The sequence below is a fragment of the Bidens hawaiensis genome, unplaced genomic scaffold, assembly GCF_021521415.1.
Source record: "Bidens hawaiensis isolate Kalapana, Puna unplaced genomic scaffold, B.hawaiensis_p1.1 tig00013437_1, whole genome shotgun sequence".
NCBI lineage: Eukaryota > Viridiplantae > Streptophyta > Magnoliopsida > Asterales > Asteraceae > Bidens > Bidens hawaiensis.
The window spans coordinates 467,575-474,956 of record NW_027492141.1 but is presented as its reverse complement, the minus strand read 5'-3'; positions in this window follow the sequence as shown (position 1 = coordinate 474,956).

The window sequence follows — 7,382 nt, the reverse complement described above, 5'->3', positions numbered from 1 at the left end:
CTTCGGTACCATTACGGGATTTGCAACCCATGTTTGATATCTACTAACGCGTACGATGCCTGTGTCAAGGAGTTCCTTGACTTGGGTTCTACACGCGTTAGTTTGTTCAGGCCCCATCACTCTGCGCTTTTGTACGATCGGCGTAACAGCCGGATCGCATTTGAGTTTATGCTCCGCCTTACTTCGGGGTACACCAGTCATGTCAGCTGGTGCCCACGCAAAGATGTCAGCGTTTTTCTGCAGTAAGCGTTTGAGTAAGGTGCGGGTGGGATCAACGATTGTTGGTCCAATGGTAACGGCCTGGTCGGGGTATTTGCCATTGAAGGCCCATTTTTCTGGTTCAGTGATGGTTGGTTTAGCCTTTTTCGGTTTGGGTTTAGATGAAACAGATGCAATGCATACCTGGGGAATGCCAGAGATCATTGCTACACCCTCAGCTGTTGGCCATCCCATCATGCCATGGACTGAAGATACCACGGCGTTGAATCTTGCCATCCCGTCTCTTCCGAATAGGATGTCGTACGTATGATGTGGCTTTTTCATTACGACAAAATCCACGTCTTCTGTGCGTGAATGATTCCCATCAGTAAGAGTAACGGGGAAAGATAGGATACCCAGGGGTGTTTCTGTACTTCCGTCAAACCCTTCCATTGAAGCGTAGACCGTTTCCAAGCGTTCTTTGTCTTCATCATCCAGCTTATCAAAGAACTGTCTGTACATCACTGTCGACGAAGCGCCGTTGTCAGCAAGAGTGCGTGAAGTGATGTAGTGCCCCAGCTGGCTTCTGATGACGATGGGGCCTTCTTTGCTGGGGCCTCCTGGCACTCGCGGGAAGCGCACCTCAGCTTCTTTCCACGCGCATGGTTCTGCCACCCGTCTTTTTCTTCCTCTGACCTTGCCATGAACCATGTTGATGCTGATATCGACGGGCTTTCGTCCGTTACCTCTGTACCGGTTGTCATTCCTTCCTCCCTTCCTGATCGATGCCACAAGATGTGCAAGCCTTCCGTCCTTGACAAATGTCTCAATAATATCCTTCAAGGATGTGCACTCTTCAGTACCATGACCCTTTGTCCCGTGGAAATCACAGGATTTGCTTTGATCCGCATTAGGTTTCTGCCGGATCAATGGGGCTTTAGGCCATGGCAATTTCTCCGTGGCAAATATCTCCGTGACGCTCTTCGTGAGTGGCGTCCACCGGTGTTTTCGGTTTGAAGGGTGTGTGTTGTCCCTTCCGCCAACAAGAGGGCGAGAGCTGGATGAGGTGTCAAAGTTTACCCTTGACTGCCAAATACCTAGCCTCCTCTTTTTGTTCTGCCGGGCGATCCGGACATTGTTCTCTCTGGTCCTCTGCGTGTAGAGGTGTGTACTCTGGGGAAGATCTCTTCCCAGTTGCTTTTCCGTCTCGGCAAAGCGCTTTGCCGCCGTCATGATGGCATCCCAAGTTGATGGCATGCCATCCTTACCCGTCAATGTGCGGATAAGTTCTGGGTATTCGGCGCCTTGGATGAAGGCGGCGCGAACCAGATCTTCACTTATTGAAGAGGTAGGTCCCAGCAGAGCCCAGTTGGACCCGCAAGACTCACCTTAAACAGGGACGTCTGCGCAGAGACCAACTGGATCCGCAGGCCCAACCATGCTCAGAGACGTGACGTCCTTACGCGCAGTACGCAAGCTGGTCCCGCAGGAAATGCCTCCCAATGGTGAAGGACTCCGCCTGTCCCCGCAGCCTCGGATACAAGCCATTAGGGAAGGCCACCCGCGCAGCATGGCTACACGCACAAGGCACTTAGCTCTCGATCATTCAGTGTCACCTGAAGGAATGAGCCAAGCCGGGAGCAATCCCGCACAGAGGCGGGGGGATACTCCCCTGCGCTTCACCCCGGAATGCGTCAACACCCACGCCTGCACAAAGAAGAAAGTGTTAGATAAATTTATAGTGATAAATCTGCAAAGACATTATGATTGTACTTACGGGTTTTCTTGACCCTGAACGTACGGACGGGCGGGGAGGAACCCGATGGAGCCGGCCTCTTGGTACCGGTCACCGTCGTCTTCGTTGGATCTCCGGAGGTAACGGTCGTAGCCTCCGGAGCAGTGGTCTCCTCACCACCGGGCTTCCCCGCCACCTCTTCACTATCTGACTCCGAGTCAGAGAGAACCACTGGATCAGCTGTGGAGGCCTTCTCCTTCCCCTTCACGCCGGCAGCAGCCTTCTTCTTCCGCACAAGGGGAGGACCATCTGCGGATTCCTCAGAAGAAGACAGGATGTAAGGATTTCCAGCAACGGGTACAGCATTGAGGGGTTCAGGATAGAATATCTCCTTACCTGGCCGCCGGTGGCTCAGGATCTCTTGGCCCGGCGGATAGACCTCCACAAACCTATCCGCCGTTTGCTCCAGGATGGGCAACTCATTGTCGTCCAGAGCACGAGTGCCCACCCGGACGTGACTGTCAGCTTCCCGCGGGAACAGGAGCGACTCCAAATTATTCCCCTCTGAAAGAAAAAGAAACAGTTAGAAAATTAACTAATATCAGCAAGAAAGACAAGACATACCATAAGGAATAGAGTTCAAACCGTATTCAAGAAGGATGGGAAACCGGGACGCATCCTTCCATACCCGGCTCATCCCCAGCAGCACCATCCCGGACTCCGCAAACCGGTAAACCGGAGATTGGACCCGGGATATCTTCGCGAACCATTCCGCCTCCTGGTAGCTGGAAGCGTGAAGGCTCGGAAGCGCTTGACCCTTCTTGAACTTCATAGCAATGGGGATGGCGCGGGCAGAGATGTAGAAGAACTCCCGCTTCCACGATCGGAGACTGCGCTCGGTCACGCAGATCTTCAAACCCTTGATACGGGTTGTCAGGGTGTACCACCCCTGGACGCACCTCCAAGTATAGAAGGTCATCAGGCGGTCCACGTAGGGCTCAATACCCAGAATCCGACACACCCACTCGAAGTGCCGGACCTTGGCAATCGCCATCGGATGCACGTCGGTCAGGTGCACCCCGTGCCTCTCCAGGACACGGTACACAAACTTTGTCAATGGGAACCTAAGGTTCCCATAAACAAAGAATGCAGCATATACCCCGATCTTGCCACTGGGGGCATCGTACACAGTCTGGTGGGATTCAGGAAACTCAGGCTCGAGAGACTCGAGCATGAACTTCCGGACGATGTACTGGTACTGATCGACAGGTAGAGCACACTGGCACTCGCCAGCAGTACTCCTATCATCGGCTACAGCTTCAGCATCATGAGAAGACATTTTTGCAGAAAGAAGAGTGATTTCGGGAAAATGCTTGCCTGAAAAAGGGGGTATTTGCCGGAAATCACTAAGAAGAAGAAGAAGAGGTGAAAGTGTGGATTACAAAGAGGCCTCTCCCCCTTTATATACTAATCGCAATTAATGCGGAGGAGAGAGAAATCGAAGGTGCAATGAAACTATGACACGTGGCAAAAAGCAGGCTGGCAACAGCCGTTGACAGGACGTGTGCCAGTAATTTCGCGGCCACGCGCCCGAAAAATCGTGCCCACGCGCCAGGAAAAGCGTCTGGAATGACCATGTTCTGTCACGTCACCATAACTTCCTGCACGTCCTGACACAGTCAGAAGAAACCGTCGCACGACGTTTCAGAGGTTTGGACTGTTCTGGTCTTTTCACCAACTCTTCGAATTTCAAAATTCAAAATTCGAAAATATTAAAAAGTAAGCGGGAAAATACCCCTTACCCCTTGGCAAGCAAGTAACCGTAAGACGGATGCGGGTACAGTGTTAAGGCAAAACCCTTCACATACCTAGCACCCGCAGGGAATTGACGCCAGGAATACCTTGGAAGTAAAGTAACCGTAAGACGAGCGCAGGTACAGTGTTAAGGCAAAACCCTTCACATACCTAGCACCCGCAGGGAATTGAAGCCAAGTACCTCGGCAACCAAGTAACTATAAGACGGGTGCGGGTACAGTGTAAAGGCAAAACCCTTCACATACCTAGCACCCGCAGGGAATTGACGCCAGGAATACCTTGGAAGTAAAGTAACCGTAAGACGAGCGCAGGTACAGTGTTAAGGCAAAACCCTTCACATACCTAACGCTCCGCTGGGAATTGAAACCAAGAAGGATCTTCTGGGCAATGCTTGCGGAAACGGAAATAACATCCCCGCATAGCGGGAACATCGAGAACTACGTTGTTTGAAGCTCCAGGATGGAATTGGTGGTCTTAACATAATTGATCACTATGTTCAAAACTACCAAAACCTCATGGAAAATACATACAACTGGGACTCAATGCTCCTGACTTGCGAGGAGGTTACAGACCTACCCGCATCATACCCAAAGACCAAGCAGGAAACTCGGGAATTTCTGCAAGTGACAAGGACTTCCGCGGAAAGAATCCCCATGGAAAACCTTACAAAACCCTTTTCAAAAACCTTTGCTCAAAGTCCAAAAGTTCACCTCACTTTATTACACTCATGAGAAGAACATTGGACTGGGGGGACTTGAAGAGGTAGGTCCCAGCAGAGCCCAGTTGGACCCGCAAGACTCACCTTAAACAGGGACGTCTGCGCAGAGACCAACTGGATCCGCAGGACCAACCATGCTCAGAGACGTGACGTCCTTACGCGCAGTACGCAAGCTGGTCCCGCAGGAAATGCCTCCCAATGGTGAAGGACTCCGCCTGTCCCCGCAGCCTCGGATACAAGCCATTAGGGAAGGCCACCCGCGCAGCATGGCTACACGCACAAGGCACTTAGCTCTCGATCATTCAGTGTCACCTGAAGGAATGAGCCAAGCCGGGAGCAATCCCGCACAGAGGCGGGAGGGGGAATACTCCCGCCCAAATAAGCCAGTCCGTATACTGAAGGACCTTTTACTGTACCTGACGAGGTATGGGCGAAAGATCTGATCAGAGATACGACAGCTCACTGATACAGTATGGCGAGCAGCATGCTCCTGTACTGTATCACTATTAGCCGCTGCCTACTCACCAACTACTGTCATACCACGTGCGTAGCCGGCAGTTGGTGGAAAGGGAACAGTATACAGCAGGCCTGGTCACCATCAGCCGCTGCCTACCCACCAACTACCAGCAGGGCACGTGCGTAGGCTACTGTTGATGAACAGGAACACTGTTGCAGCCGGCCATACCTCCTTGGAAACCTACCTTCGGCTATAAATACCCCAAATGGTATGATCATCTGGACACAACATATCTTACTACATTATCATCATATTATACCTGATATCTGCTCTAGCAATCTCTTAATATACTTTTATATTTAAAGAGCAATCTAGTCTGATTCTCACGCCGGAGGGTGGTCACAAGGAGGAACCCCCCCCCTTCTCAGTGACGAGCTCACGGTGTCTGTTTTGCAGGTTATCAGAAGAACCATCTTCCAAGGGTCTAACCCCTCGTGGGAAACAGCTATCCAACCCCCAGGTTACCAGTAATCTGCCCGGGGTCCGGTTAGTGTTTCTTCATTGGCGCCATCCGTGCATAAAGCTAGAACTTTATTTTTCTCCAGTTTTTTCAAACTTCTACAAAGATGGTTAGAGAAATTCCGGTAACCACAACCCCAGCTACTGGGATGAACACCGGCAACACAGTTTTTACAAACACTACCCTGGCGACCGAAGCCGGGGCAAGTGAAGTAAATTTTACGAACACTACCCCACTTACCAAAGCTGGGGCAAGTGCAGTAAATGATCGCCTACTGGGATCCACCGATACCCAGTTTGAGAAATGAAGACTCCCCCGCCAGACTCTCGATGAAGTTAAGGCATGGGCGGAGGCACGACAAAAGGAATTCCAGGCTGAGTTGGACGAACGCTTGCGTTCCGTGCAACAGGCCGACGAATTCGAATACTGGGAGGATGACTCGGAGGAATCCGACTCCGACGCGAACCCTCCCCATAGGGCAAAAGGGAAGCGTAAAGAAACGGAATCCCAACCGAAAAGGCATTTTGGACAAGCCTTCAAACCAAAAAGCACAGGTGGAAGTCCACGAGACTTCTCTAAAACGTTCAGACCAAACGTTGCAAATGCAGGAACGACCATAATTGCAAGGGACATTGCTGAGGCAATCGCCCCAAAGAGTGCCAAACAAATGCCCAACATAGGCACATATGACGGTATATCTGATCCAGACGATCATTTGAACAGGTTCATAGCAGGGGCAACCGTCAGCAATTGGATGGAACCCACGTGGTGTTACATGTTCCAAATGACGCTGGTTGGGGCTGCTAGAGCATGGTTCGATCGTCTACCGGTCAACCACATCTACGACTGGGCAGACTTCCAACAGAAGTTTAGCCAACACTTCAGCCAGCAACGAAAGTATACCGAGGAGCAATGGACAATCCTCAAATGCATACGAGAGGAAGATGAATCTCTGCCAAACTTCATCACTCGCTTCAACTCAAAGAAGCTAAGTTTGGGCAATATCAGCGAAGATCTTGTTCGCGCTGCCTTCATCCAGGGCGCGCATGACCCAGAGCTCATCCGCACCCTAACGGGTAAAGATGGCATGCCATCCACATGGGATGGCATCATGACAGCAGCAAAACGCTATGCGGAAACAGAGAAGCAACTGGGTAGAGATCTCCCACAGAGCACAAACCTCTACACCCAGAGGACGAGAGAAGACAACGTCCTCACCGCCCGACTAAATAAAAAACGAAAGCTAGGCATTTGGCAGTCAAGGGTAAACTTTGACACCTCATCCGGCTTGCAACATCGGTTGGGCGGAAGGGATAATGTACAGTCGCACCGGAACTCCAGATGGACGCCACTCACCAAAAGCGTCACTGAGATATTCGCCACTGAAGAGCTCCCATGGCCAAAGCCTCCAATAATCCGACATCGTCACGATGCTGATCGGAGCAAATACTGTGACTTTCACAAGACAAAGGGCCACAACACTGAAGAATGCATAGATGTAAAAGATATGGTCGAAGCATTTGTCAGAGATGGGACGCTCGCGCACCTCGTGGCGTAATAAAGGCTGAACAGGCGAGTGCGTATAGAACCCCAGCTGGGGAAAACACGAATCAATTCCAGCTTCAAAATCGAGACTACATGCTGCGTAAAGAACGAGATCCCGAACCAGGTGCGTATCGGCTCGATGGCACTCCCATCCCAACATGGAAGGGAGCTCATTTACACAGTCTGCATGTAAATCAATTCCAATTTGTAAAGAAAAGGCCAAGAGCCACTTCTAATGGAAATGATTCTCTTTAAGAACACCGAAGCTGATGATTTTACATTTATACTTTTCTGAACTAATATGCCGGTTTTCACCGCATAATTACGTCGTCATTGCATGGGAAGGCGGTCCTACCCGCACGAACCCAGCAACGTGACAAACCTTCACGCAGGT